Here is a 15,655-nt window from a genome sequence, read left to right on the forward strand (position 1 = left end):
GTAGAATATTAATTTATGCAAATTTTAGTGTCTTAGTTTGTTATGAAAATGATTTTGAGCTGTATAATTCACACAAAAAGTGCCAAATGCTGAATTTACTGCGCGAGTCCACAATAGCGGCTTAAGATGAAGTGTTTTTGTATCACGTCGCACAGTTTATGAAGTGACAGAACTTTATTTATTTATGACACTATTTTGGTAACCATTCTGAAATAAATACAGGCTGAGCTCAATTTTATTTTCACTCTGTACCCTTTTTATTAAATTAATCTCTGAATTCTATCGATTTTGTTTACGATACCAAGGCAAACATCCGCTGTAACAATAAGCTACTTAAGGAATTTTCGAGCAAATAGGATGAAATGGCAATACTTATTTAGAGGAACACAATGGGATTCTTTGCAACAACTTGCGACACATAATTGTTCTTACTTTTTCCACGGCTTATACCTTTGACGGACTTAACTGAAGATGAACGCAAAATGAAGATTAAAAGGGTTTTTTTCTGATTTTCAACAAACAGCTTTTTCAATAATGGGCCAGTTTTTTTTATTCCATATGACTCTGAAGCTAAAGGAATAAGTTTAGTAGAAAATTTAAGCGAAGTTTGAAACTTTTCTTTAAAAGAAAAAAAACAGCAAAACTGAGCTTGTGAAAAATTCAGGTAAGAAATCGTGGCTGTAGATAGATTAGAGGTATGAAAGGTTGTTTCGATACTTCAATCTTAAAAGTTCACTATATGTACAGACAGTTCAAAACAAAGTTTTCAAAGCAATAGAGGGTCGTATTTCTTAGCTATCCAGGTAATAATTTATTGCAGAAATAACAAACGGAGCGGCAATAGGGCTTTGAATTAACTAAGGTTTTATTTTGAAATCCGCGTGTCTAATATCTCTTAAAAGCAGCTTAAATTTTCACCATTTTCTGGGTATTTTATCGCTCCTTTTTGTAAACATGTACGTATTGTATGTTTATTTCTAAGAGCTTTGCCAAACGACCGCAATCAAACTGTAATAACAACTCTCGCTGCAAGTGGAAATGAAATTATCTACTTCGAAGAAATCTCGGCCAAGCGAACGTATTCGAAATTCGCGAGTGCTGCTGTTCCGTGCCTGAAAATAGTTAGAACAAAAGGCGCGGTGAATTACGATATTACGAAATATATCTGCCGAAAATCGCTAATTCGGGCAACCGGGGCCAGATAGGCATCACCGTGTCTGCGACAAAGGGCATTAAAAAGGGAAATCTGTCCCCAAAATCGCACATGCGGCGGCGCCTTTTTGCGCACTTACACGGATCACGCTATATAGAACAGAAATTTCCACGCGCAGATGGCGAGATAACTCAAACTGATAGCAGCAGTGCAGGCCAGTTTTTCACTTCATCCGCGAGAGCAGTGCTAAAAGCATTTCAAAACAAGTGAAAACAATTTGGCGTTTCCATGGAGCGCTAAAACCGAGTAATTATTACCAATCTAGCCGTTTTTATATATAATACGGACCTCGGGCGTGTGTGCCATTATGTTAATTATCAATGCGTCCACCTGGTTTCAGCTCGCCTTTACTTATCTCGCATCGCTCGCTTTTCGGGGGAAAGACCGCACCAGATTTTCATCGATTTTGCACATTTTGTTGTGACAACTATATGGCCGAACGTTTGTGCCTAGTTTTCATGAATTCCGATTCCACAAGCTGGTGCAACGCTTACTTACAATTAGTTGCGCACATTTAGGGATGCGACTCTGATTTTTGTTATTTTAGATATTTGTATTTGGCAGTAATTTGTAATAGTAAAAGATTTCACACAAAAGCGTCCTCTACAAAGTTGCTGCGCAGGTTACATAATTTACTCACAGATTAACATTACTTTTCAGTTAAGATTAGGTATTTCCGAAAACATTCCTTGCCTTAAGCCGGAAACGTTTTGAAGCTGTCACTATATAAGTTTTGCTGACCTGCCATTATATCTCTTTTCAATAGGATTCTTGTGAACACACAAAAAGGGTCAATTTAGAGAGGTGAAGGTTTTTGCAAGGTCTCCCCATTGAATGAGCTATTGTGTTCCCAAAAATACCTGCCACGTGTATTATACGCAGGATCAAACATTCTTCGACAACAATGAAAACATCGCATATGTCTCTCGAGGGTGCAGAATTATTTTTCTCTTAAAAATTTCGAAAACATGTTGCCAAACAAATAGAAAATTCCATCCTGCGTGAACACCTGTGAGCTGTTGGAAATAAGAAACAGAGAACAATATCGAAATGCTCTATATAAATTCAAACCAGAATCTGTAACCGATGAAATGCGTATTCATTGAAATAAATAGTTGAGGTACATAAATAAAAAGCCTAGTTTAGCGATCAAATTATATGATTTACTATCTGAAAATTTTATCTTGCGGGTTTTCAATTACACTTCTTACACAAATGAATTACTATTGAACAGCAAAATGCTGTTTTCCATTAAAATATTTCTGAAATCTTGTTAGAAAACACTTTAAAATTGTTTTCAGTCAACTGAGCAACGGTCGGCGCGACTTGTGTGTTGCAAAATATGCGCTTTTAGTTTACGTCATTTGAAGCCCACACATGAAGCCACCAAATAAAAGCATAATAATTATTATCACCGAATGCACACGAGATATTTTTTCGAAATTTTCAGTCGAGGAATCCAAGCGATGCGATATTTGTAAACCTCCAAACCAACAAAAACGCCGCTTTTCCATTTAATCCCTTTGGCGGAGAGCCGCGCAACCTGGCCGACAGAGATTTGGTTTCAGCAGTTTTCTTTTGATCGCGCCCAAACGCCATCATTAAGAAGCAGACGGAAACGACCCTCTCCGCTTTGGAAATCATACATCAACGTCGCAATCTGTTGCCTCCTAAACCCTGAATTGCAGGCGGGGGGCTTCTTGGCAGCAGGAAGGGTTGTGTTATTTTTACAGTTAGGAAAGGGGTGGAAGCGAAAATTCGCCGAGCGAGATATTAATAATCTTGGGCAGAGTGAGGCCGCGGCATTTGCCATCAGCCAGATTTTGTTTCCAGAGTGTGCAAGGTGAATTATAACGGGACCTGGTATGAGAGAGGCAATTTTTTCAGACTTAGCCACATGCACTCGCAGGTGGGGGTTACGAAAAGGTGCAATGGGTTGAGCGGTGCTTACAGTAATTATTTATCTAGTAAAAGGCAATAGGGGAGGTTTTCTCACACTCCCAGTCGCGCACAATGCCGGCGAATAAAATATGATGCACCTGACGCGACAACCTCTTTGTCAAACGTTTGGATCAATGCACAGCAGCGCAGCTCATTTTTTCGGCTATCACGAATAGGGGATGCTGGAAATTGCTGCGATTCACTCCTCCCTTTTACGCTTTCAAATTCCTCTGGAGACCTTTCCAATTTAGCAAATCATCATTTTCCTCTCTCGCGTTAACATCTCTTGGGAGTTGAAAAATTACCTCTCAAGAATAAGTTATAACAAAATTCCCGTTTAATTAAAAAAATCAACTAATAAAACAAGACAAGTATGGATTTGTTACTACTTTCAAAGCCCGTCATAAGAGTTTTACTCTCAAAACGTTAAAAATAATGGCCCGCTAATCATAAGCATTATTTAATAATTTTTGGTCGTAAATAATCTGCAATAATCCTTTATTTATTGGCATGAAACCCTTTCCTTAATTTAATATTTTCCAATTGATACAAAGTGAGCAATGAAGTTGTTTTTTAACTGAGCTTGCTGCTAATTAGCGAAAGAAATTGGTTATCACTTGGTCACTTATGGCTACGCTGCGCTGTCTGCTGCGCTGCACACACATAATAGTTTACAGCGAGCCCACACAACTGCGCGACGTGGACAACTTTGATATTTGTTTGCTTATCAAACGGGGCGCTGCGCGAACATTTTCCCCAGCACGTGTCGAATTTCCTAGCTGAAAGTTCGTGGGCGAGCGACGCGGCAAAGAGACGACGACGAGTATCTCTAGAAAAGAGATTATTAAACACGCGCGCAGAAGAAAAATCGCCGACGGCGCGACGCGCATCGCTGGCTCATTAATGCTCAGATTGTAAAAATTACTCCACACGCACTAGACCCTTGAATATGAAAACGGCTGCTTAAAATTATGAGCTTTTATTTCAGTATGAGCTTTATAATCGATGCAATTAAACAATTATTTGATGACTTGAATCAGGATTAGTAATTTCCATTATAATTCAGTAGTCCTCAAAATAAAGTTCCACACCCTCCTCTTAAAATCTCCAATCTTTGCGGTGCAGCCTTAGTCGAGGGATTCAAATAATGGCCATATCACTGCATCTATTTCAGTTTGTTTCGCTGGCACAAAAGTCAAAGCCCCATCGCGGCTGCAGTGGCGGCCCAACAAAAACGTGGATGCGTTTTTAGTGTAGGCGGCCGCTCATCACGAAAGTCGAGGGAACGCAAGCAGGCAGGATAGCAGATTCCATGCTAAGTAGACGAGCCGCCGCGCTGGGAAAGAGTTGGGGATCTCGCGAACCCGCTTTGGGGGAGGTAGAGTTTATTTTATAGTTCGGTTTGAGCTGGTACAGAGCAGCCAGAAAAGATGCTGGTTTGTGTTTTCAGGCCCCCGCGGCATAGAAAAACCGTCTGAGCAAAAACTCCCAACATGTGCTCGGGAAAAGAATTTTACGCTCCAAGTAAGAGCTTGATGGACAATGACAGTTTTCAGAAAATATTAAATTAAAATTATTAATTATTATTTAAAAAAACATGATTTGTAGGTTCATTAGGTAAATCTTCACATTTTTTAATTGAATTTCGTGTAATGGTAAGAAAGCTCTGATTGAAGGGTAAAATAATAGTGTCAATTAAGGCGAATCTTGTAGTGAGATCATTAGAGTAAGAATCCTTAGGAGAAAATTTAATAATTATGCAAAGATTACAATGACTTTCTCTCGATCGACCGATTTTTCAATTTTTAACTGTTCCTTTTTCTCGGAAATATTATGTCTGCATTTACAACGGAGACTGAAGTCGCATGCAAAGGGCGATAACGAGCCACGCCGTTTTAACAAAAGAAATAAAGGAAGTGCAGTTGCATTCGGAGAGACGTGCGCGGAAAACCCGATTTCCTGTCGCTGGAAAACGCGAGAGAGAGAGAGAGAGAGAGAGAGAGAGAGAGAGTGTGATATTTAATGTTATTCCACATTTTGTGTCAATGCACACGCGCGCACACGGCGAATGCAACAAAGTGCATGGTGGCCCCGGCTGGCTAACTGCATCCTTTTTTGATAGTCTGCGCGCACAACTATGCATCCAAGATGTAAACACTTTAACCTTGGTGCTCAAAGTAAAGGTCGTTGGTTGGTAGGGGAAACTAGAGTTAGACCCGAAATTCGGTATATATGGCGAGTTTGACGGCGCGCCAGCCGTCTGAGGGGCAAACGGGGGGGAAGGGGGTCCCGCGGGCTGCTCAAGGCGATAGATGCACGCGGCAGCGACGAGAAAAATGCATTTGATCCAACTAACAAGCTAGCCTGCACCGCCGAATTGCCAGACCAAAATTTTACCAGACAAAAAATCCGTGTGAGATGCGGAGAGAGGATTCGCTCCACTCCCTTCGCTGACTCTCCTCGGAAGGAAAGGGTAAAATGCACATACACCGCATCAAATGCACTGCTGCCAAGTTTGTAATCGCTCCGAGCCTTGGACGCGCCCAGCAGGACTGGAAAAGTTGGATTTGCTATTAATTGTGGCAATTCGTTTTTTTACCTGTTTTCCCAAATTTGAAGCATTATAATCTAATGAGAAAAGCCCTTTTCTGCCCTAAGCACGTGGGTGCAAAGCAAATCAATGCCGTCAGTCAAAATTTAGAAATTGGTCATCGTTCAATCTTTTACTCCTTTTTCACGCAATTTAAAATTTTATTTTGTGGTTTTCGATAAGAATTCTGTGAATTTCCCTTGAACAGTTTTCTTTTTCATTTCAATTAGACAAAACGAAAAGATTGATTTGCGCTCTTGCCTCATGAAAGTTACGGAGAAAATTCGGAAAATGGAGCAATTGATTCCTTGGCGAGGGCGTGCGGTTGTATTTCCATCGAAATGTGACATTTTGGCTGCTCGGCTGGCGATTTTTCTCCTTTCCAGGAAGCACCCTGGTAAAATCAATCAATCTCGCGTGTGTCCGAAAGCCCACGATGTCGCCATCTAATAAAATTTTCATGCACACGGGCAGATTGCATTTCTTAGTATAGGAGCTGGGAAAATTCTTGAACGCCGCGCCGAAAGTAATGATTTTTACAGTCGCGTGACTCTCTTTTTCGTCCTTGCATGAAACTTTTTGCGCACAAATACACTTTCAAGGAAATGGCTCTATTTTGGCAAAACAGTGAAAGTGTAAATTTTTTCCAAGGTTTAGTAACTAATTTGATATTAATTCTATCCCTTTCATCGTGTTTAATATGGAAGTAGGTTAATTTACAAATGGCGCAGTTGACGAAATTTTGGTTAAATTTACTGCTCACTGACGTTATCATTTGAAATTTTCCTTTCGGCTTGTGTTTTAGGGACTGGGACAAAATTTATAATATGAAAGGGTTCATGTTAATGACGCGGTTGTGATCTACAGTTTAATTGTGAGATAAAACCCTATTATTTGCTCAGATGTGCACATAGAATTCCATCCTTTGAAACTGTTCGACATGACGCAGCTAACCAAAGCATCGAGACACCAGCCATAAGCTTATCACCGTCCTCTCTCACTTTTATCTACCAATTTTTTCCTCAAATTTTTTGTCTGGCTCGCTCGGTTGGCCGGCTGCTCAGTGGCTCAAGAGACCAGACGCTAGCTAACACAAAATGCAGAGCCAAAATTTGGGAGGTGCATCTTTTGTGCAGCTGCAGTTCAATGAATCCTGGAGTTGGAGGTCACCCAAGGACAAGCCGCACAAAGTCGAGAAAAAAATCTGTGAGCGAGAGATGCATGTGCATTTGGTCCCCCCCACCATTCAGCGCAGGGCCAAATTTGAGAACGCATTCGGCCACGCGGCAAGGGAGCAATGAACACGGCCCTGCAATAATTGTTGCGCTATGCTGTTCCTCCTCTCGAAAGCACTCCAGACCAAACCAAAATTTTCTACCGCGTGCACACCAGCCAGCCAGCCAGCCAGCACTCGAACCAGCCTGGGACAATTATTTTAATATGAGTCCCACGGTCGTGCTGTCTTACTGCCGCTGCACTTGTTTATTTTTTTCTTTTCAATTAAGAAATGGCATGATAAGTATCGAAACACGCACTCGTGGTTTCTCGGAAGTGCTCACCAAATTTAAAGTTTTTCTTTACAAATCATTCGATTTATTAAATTGAACTATGGAGTGTAAAAATCATCGCAGTAAATAATTGATCATGTGCAAGTTTAAAATAGGAAACAACGACTTTCATCCGGAAATAATCATTTAAAAAAATTACAGTAGATTAGTAATTATTTTCTATGGGATTTTAAAATATTAGAGAATCATCACAAGAGGAAATTATGGTAAAACGTAAGCACAGCGTAACTTTTTGATGGTTGTTATTTAATTTTAAAAATCTATCAGCAGTCGTAAAAAAATCATCATTACGACTTTTTCTGAGTTTAAAACAGCCTCGCAAGCTTGTTTCAACTCGAATTCCTTTCTGATCTTGGGAAGGGTCTGGTGGAATAATTGATTTGATTTTTATACATTTTTCGTTTACCTTGTTTGGCTTTACTCTCCTTAATTCGAATTAGATTTCGCAGGACTTGAAATTTCGCTTTTTTAAAGTGCGTTTAATTGAGAAGAACCTGGATCAAGTGGGTAAAAATCAGTCTAATAATTCAATTCTAGATTTATTTGTCAAATTAGATTTGCAGTCAAAAGTTGTTATACGCTAAAAATAGATGAGCATTGGCCTTGATTGTGAAATCGTTTTTTTTGCAGTGTATTTCAGAAGAAAAAACTAACCAAATTTTAAGAGCCCCTTTTTTATTTTTTAAATTTGCCATCTCATTTGGAAGTCAGAGATAGAATCGAATCTTTTAATTAAATTTGCATCCTTTCGAATGTTTGCCTCGCTACAGAAAGTCTGAATATTTCGGTTGAAAGTTGATAGGCAGCCATTGCGGGGAGCATGACACAATTAATTAAGTCACCCCCAGCATGCGAGCGAGCGAGTGTGTGTATGTGTGTGTGTGTGTGGAAGAGAGCAAAATATTAAGCATCACGTTGGCCGGGACACCCACATGTGTATTGTGTGACTTGTGGCGTTATTGACAGCAGTGGCGGAGCGTCTCTTAATGCGGCAGGCTAAATACACAAATGGGGTGGAAAGTTTCAAGGAACAGACCGGCTGGTGGAGGTCGATTCAATTCGCTCAAAAGTCGCAATACCGCTTCCTTACTGGGAACTACAAACGCAGGCCACGCTTTAGAATTGCGAGAAGGCTTTGTCGCCTATAGAATTGCTAGAAATAGAATTTTTCGCATGTTCGCTTATTACAATGTTTTGCTGTCTTTTACTTACTCATGGGATGTTACCCATTATTGATTTTTTTTCAGATTTTAATTTGATGATGTGTATTTTTTCATTAACAGAGTTATTTATTTAACAAATAAGTTACTGGTAGATTTTAACGTGCATAGTTGATCTGAATAAATTCATATCTGAAAATTTTAAATTTTGCCACACATGACAAATAAGTTGCAGTAAAACAAAAAAACATGGGCAGTAATTTTTCGAAATTAAAGGCTTTTGGCCAGTAAAAGTCTTTGTCTGCCACTGATGTACATTTAAGAGTAGCGTCTGCATGCACCAAAGCTTGCACATACATATTATACGTGAGCGGAGCCCGCATGCATCTCTAGAGGCAACTGCATCAAAAATTATGCAGCCCTGATGCATCGATGCGCTTGTTACACAATACGCCCCGCCGAATGCACTCGCACGAACCCGCGTTGCACAAAATTTCTCGTTTGTGCAATTGATAACGGTTATAATTCAATTTGGTTCATTAGCCTAGTTTGAACTGATGACAAATTCACGCTTTCCAAATGTTGCTTGAATTTACCGTCGTTGCATTTTCACTCCCCAGTTTTTGGTCGTTTTTCCTCTTTATTTTTCAGTTCTTTAAATAATTTCTAAATAATGTCACCTGCGGGAAACGCATGACACTTTTCATCGTAATGGAAACTACTCCAGATGAGTTAAACCTGCAATAATTATTGAAAACACGGTTTTTTTCATTCAGTTAGTGTATCGTTGAAATAATTTAATCTCCTACTTAAATCTGCCTCAAATTATCTTATTTGTTCCACCCTCCAACCCTTCATATCTGCAAGACCGAGACTGATTCCATATGGCAGCAACAAAAGAAGGAAAGGGCGTCAAGGGGCTTTGCAGCTATTGCTAGCCGTCCGTCGCATCTTTAGTTCACTCTCTCGGCGGATATTATTGTCCGCGCCGCCACCGCCGCGCCTTGAAAAAAGATAAGTCGGATGATATTGTGAAGGTGTGTTTGTTGTGTGTGCACTTCACGGGGGACGATTCTGCAGACGCTGCGACACAGATACTTGCAGGGGGTGAGGAGGGCGGCGGTGAGGAGATTCCTCGGTCTCTCTTTTTCACTTGGCTCTATGACGTGTCTGCTTACCGGGTAACCTGGTCGCTGATTTTTGTGCGCCGGCCAGACAGGGAGGAAAAAATGAGCTGATATCGCAGGCTGGCTGGCGGGCGGGCGGGTGGGGGCGGAAAAAGACCTGTTGAGCGTACGCGATTCCCCCCGCGCACTGCCTCTGGCTGCTGTGACGTAGCATCAACCCTTGCAGCAGGTATCGCCGAGCGAGGGCTTCCCTCTCTGCGGACGAGGCAGCGTGGGAACACGACGGCCAGAATCACGGCGTATTGGCGATATTGTATTTTGATATCAGACAGACCCTTTTGCCCGTTGCTCTTTTCCTCGCGAGCCCATTTAGAAAAGTAAAAGCCGGGAGGAATGGATTGCCCCGCGCGTATCATTGTGCGCTTCCTGCAGACCGCACAAAGGATGCGTCTCGCGGCACGCAGCAGGGTCAGCAGAATGCGCGGGGAATCGGAATTCATCATCGAATTATTCGCTTCTTAATTCGACAGGTGCGCGTCGTGCAATCATGGTGAATGCCTAAGATGCAGTTCTCACGTTGCACGATAATAGCGTTCGCCTGGCCTAGAATGACTTGCACACTCGACTTATTGTTTTAGCTTCCCACTGAAACGATGAGATGGATAAAAGTTTAAAAGCTTAATTTTAAATCGCATGTAGATTAGTGTTACACTACACTTACTGATTTTTATCTACTTTAAAAATAAGTCAATGTTGATAAAATTTATTTATGGGTTATTTCCTTTTTCCTTTTTAATTGCATTTTAATTGCAAGTACCTGCTGAAAGATAACTCGTGCTTGTCATTTATTTTTATATCATGCTACAATTGAATAACAACTGACACCATTGAAAGAAACAATTTAACTAACCACAAAGAGTCCAAATTTGAGAAATCTGTACATGAGTTGACTGTTTGAACAATTGAGGAGCATATTACGAATTTTATCAGTTTTTCTAACAATTATTTCAGATATATTCGCCAGGGGAAATTAAAAATTACATTTTTTTTGTCAAAAATCGGTGATATTACAGTTTCTTGGTTTTTATAGTAAAAATGCTTATTGCGTTACACTCATTTTTAATTACACTGCTTGATGAACTAAAGCGGTTTAAATGTGCCGAATCTCGCCCTTCGGCAATCTCCAAGTTATTGGAGTTATTTAATCCATAATAATTAAATAAATTAGACAGTTCTTCATTTAAACAAAAAAACAACAAAAAATATGCATGTGAAATTATGCCATATAAAGTTATTGGGCTTGTTTGAGGTAGTGCTAAAACTATACTGGATTAAATTTTATCACTCTTAGACCAATGCTCTATAGAGGTTCTTTACAAACAAAATATGCGTTTTTTTGTTGTTTTAAGTTGTTATTCTTCCAACAAATATCGACCTCACTTGTCCAGATACACATAATAATAAGCAATCTCGGACGATTGAAAAATTAATTTAAACCCGCAGTGAAAAGCATCCAGAGATCAATGCAATTTAGGAGTTCACCATATAAAATCATTAAACACTTTTGTGTCTCATGTCAGCGCCGAATATTCCTCTTATAAGAGGAGCAGATTAATGAGGAAGAGGTAAAAAATAATGAGGCTGGGAGTGGGCACGGCTGTGGTGCACGTTCGTGGCGGCATGGGCCAAAGGAGGACGCATTGTGCAGCCGTGAACGAGCGGAGATCTCTGGCATGGTGCTTCGTGTTGAGGTTGCGCATTGCATTGGCGTGCGCGCCCGCTGGCTGCTGCCTTGGCCATGCACTAACGGCACTTATGCACTTCTTACGAAATTGAGCACCGTTACTTTAGAATTTTTATCATCTCCAGCTTATGCACTGCGCGGCCGCCTCCTCGTGGTGGGGAAAACTTTCCAAAATATTAATATGCATGGCCCTCCTCCGAAATTTTTCAACCTGTCATTCGAGCCGGCGCCCTCCGATGCACCAACTCCGATCATGCACAAAGTAATCCGACTTGCTGCGCACCTTTTTAGACCGCAATGTGAAACGGGAAAATTAGGCCACGACTCGGAGATCTAGTGAAAATGAGACAGATGAGAATTAAGGAATTACCTACTGCTGAAAGATTTTGGAAACCTTCGTCATGAAGTTGGTCGTCATTTGTCTCGATCATAACAATTTTTTGCCTATTAAAAATGCATTTTCCGATATACAAAATGCAAATTGATCACGGTGATTCTTAGCTTCTGAATTCAATTTTAATTTGTTGGATTTTATGGCATAATCCAAAACTACATTGAAGGACGCGCAAATTCCAGCGTGTCAAAATTTATTTTCTATTGACCTGAATCGTATTAATAGCTCACCAGTAAAATGAAATGATCCGCAAGCGTACTTTGTCTGATATTCAATTGATAACAAATCAGGCGTGGAAAATTATCAATAACGACATTTTTCTAAAAGTTAAATAAAAGTTGCAATAGATTTCAAAATTAGGTAATATTATTTATGGATAATTTTGTCAGGGTTATACCTGACGATATTGCGATCAATGATAATTATTGTGTACCAATATGTAACGATGGAGAAACTCAGGTATAAATAAGGCACCGCAAGAGCCTCCCTCTCTCGAGCACGCGATCTTCTCGCGTTCACACACATTAGGGGTGGACTCACTTACACTTTCATATTAACTCTACTCATTTTTTTAAACATATTTAATCCCCACAAGCAAATTATGAGCGCTGGTATTGTTATTTGAGACTTAAAGAAATAATGATTGGTACCATTAGGATTCAGTTTTTATAAAATTGCAGGTAATGTGCTCATCAAAAGGTGGCCTTTTATGTCGTTACATATATCGCTACACAAAATATCGTCTGGTAAAACCCTGACAAATTTATTAAAATTATTTTCCCACCATTCAGCACGAAATCTACATTTACAAATACCTTTGGGGTTCATTATATGACACATATATATCATCTGATTGACACAGAACAAATAGTGACATCCATGACAAGAAAAATGTCTATCCTCAAAATTTGGTCCTTTCCAGTTAGTTACCATATAACAATTTTTCAGTCTGATACTCATATCAGAAGTCTATTTTTAACTTGCGACCTGAGGTAATTTTATTTACAAATTCTTTTTTGTAACTGTTTACAAATTTTGCTAATTTAGCACTCTAATCGAGCAAACAAACTCTTTTTTACTGTACCAAGTTAAGCTTTGTGGGTCAGTGCCCTTTTGACTTTTTATTGCAAAAATAATTTTTAATAATTTAAAAATTTTGTAACTGTCACACGGTGATAATTTATAAAAAAAATATAGTTATAAGAGTGTTACAAAGCTGAAATGCAAGATGCAGTTCAATGCCCATAAATCCTTTTACTTTTTGACACAGCTTGCCAAAAATTTCAAGCCAGATGAAAATGTATAACAGCGGAGCCTTTAGTGACGCGTCACTTTTCAAAGTGTCAAGCAGAGAATCCGCGTTTTTACCCTCGCCGCTTGCTTATAACTCTGGCGTAACCACTCCTCTCAATATCGGATTCAAAACGCATATCAACTGTCCGAAGCGCGGTGTTTTTTGTTCGTCCGCGACGCAGGCACGCACCTTTTCTGCCGCTGGTGCGCTAAAATGCATTTTGTGTCGTCGCCGGTCTCTCTCTATATGCAGCGGCGGCGGCGCGGCCGCGGCAGTGGTGGTGGCTGAGAGCGAGAGAGAGCGAGAGGCTGGCTGGCTGGCTGACAGCGATACGCCATGTAAATAGCATTGCAAATATACAGGCTGCCAGGCTGTTGACCTCAAATGCAATTAGCAGCCGGTTTCACAACCTCAAACTGCATAAAGCTAACAAACAGGTGGCGTTGCACTATATGCCAACCCGTTCGTTCGCTCTTCTCTCGCCGCGCGACTGCACGCTGAATGCACTTTTTCAAAATCCGCTCTCGCTCTTTTCCACACCTCGCGAGAAAACGACGCAATTTTCGCCTCCTGTTCTCGCGCACTCGCTCGCGAAATTGTCCTTTAGTCCAATTATTCGGCCAATTACACCGCGCCGACTCTTCTTCATTCAAGTTCGACTGCATGTGCTCGCATTATTAAAAATGGCGAAAATGGGTCAAGCTTCTCTGGGATGTTGGCCGTGCTGGCGCTTTGTTTTCAGCGTGGTACTACGCTGAGGCAATTGACTTTTATAACATTTCGTGCTGTAATGAAATTAACTCATCCATCAGTTCCTCGCACATCAAAAATTTAAACATATTAGAATAAACCTTTGCCCTAAAGTTGAACAATTTTTTCCATGGTCAGAAATGGATATGAAATTTAATTTTTAAAGTATTGTTGAATTCAAGAACATCTCTTCTTAAAATAAATATTTTAGGCCAATGCCTTCTGCAAAGACTGAATAATTATTGCTGGTTTGATCCTAAAAATTCTCAAATTTACTCCTAAAATTAAAATATCTCTATTTTTCGGTGAGCCCAAGGAATTGAGGTTGATATGATATTTGAATTAATTTTTACTTTTGAGCTTTACTTGGAGCTGTTCTGCACTGTTGTATAATCTACCAATTAGATTTTGATTTAGTCAAAGTTCAGTCAGATTTAGTTCCTTTGCCTTTGCTAAGCACAAAAGATTCGATCGCTCAAATTAAAACTGCTTGGATTTTTTAGCTCCACTGTCTATCCAATTTTGACTGTGTTTGACTGTGTTTCGAATTAAAACTGACGTTCTTAGTACAAAGAAAACACATAAACTTGACCGGAAATAAAAAGGTTTTTTAATTAAAACTGTTTTCATCTTTGTCAGAAAATCAATTTAGAATGCTGCATGTGTAACCAATGAATATAATAATTTACAAAATTAACAAACCCTAATGTTGTAGCAGGTAAAAATCATCCAAAAAATTTATTGGTCAGTAGAATCTGATGATACTGCTGTTTCTGATTTTCTTCTGCTCTATGCGTATTGAGCTTGCGAAATGACTTCATTTGCTTATTAATCACAGCGAAATTTTTCTGCGCCGTCTGCGAGCATTTGAATGCCACGAGCACGCGACGTGGAAGCATGCAAAAATAGAAATGGATGCAAAAATTATTGCTTGCACTTAGGAATTCCCTTTGAAGAGCAAGCAAATTGCACCTTGTTTGCCTCTGAGTCCTTCCTGCCTCTGAGTCACGCTTTTCCGAAATCCAAGCCAGAAAAATGAGGATTTTTTATAGTCAGCCTTGTACGTTTTAACAAAAAGAGTCATTATCAGACGAAAATTTTCCAACGAGACGCGCAGAGGACACACACATTAATATCCTTATGTGGCAAAACACACTTCTTAGGCAATTTGTCTGTGACAGAATGAAAATGGGTTGAGTGTTTCAATGCATTGCGGTGTGGAAACAATAATGGATCTCCGTAATAATCTCCTCGTTGCCCATTTATGCGTTTTTACGCACACGGACGCGATTTTCGTCGTGCTGGCCGCGGGCGACGCGTCGTAATTAGTGCGTATGCCGCGTCTCGCCTCAATAGACGTTGTCATCGGCCGCACGCCAATTATATTTAGTCCCTTAGAGACTTGTTTCGATAGATGTTACGCAGCTGATCCACTGGAGTATGAACAGAAGTATTAACGGAAAAGGCGGGTTGCATAACCTCGCGGGCATACAGTGACGCAGGTCTGCGTTAAATGAGTTGAAATCAATGCAGTGGATGGAAAGAGAATGCATTTTTGACACAACACTACAAATCTTTATATCCTATAATATTTCTGTTTTTGAAGGGAAATTTTTCATTATTTGTATTATAGGAAAGCCGTTGTAGTATATAGAAACTAGTTTTAGCACGCAATAAAAATAAAAGTTTCCAATATTTTTGTCCGTTTCTGTCAGCTTATTATAAATTTAAATATCGCTTAGCGTAAACATTTTGTTTTTTAAACCCACGAAAGAATGATATAAAAAACAACACACAACCTTAATCATATTCAAATTTCGCATCTGTAACGAATTTTCAGCCCTTTTTATTGAAAATGCACGCAGCTGCCGACT

Source organism: Cloeon dipterum, chromosome 4 (assembly GCF_949628265.1).
Source record: "Cloeon dipterum chromosome 4, ieCloDipt1.1, whole genome shotgun sequence".
NCBI classification, from domain to species: Eukaryota; Metazoa; Arthropoda; class Insecta; order Ephemeroptera; family Baetidae; genus Cloeon; species Cloeon dipterum.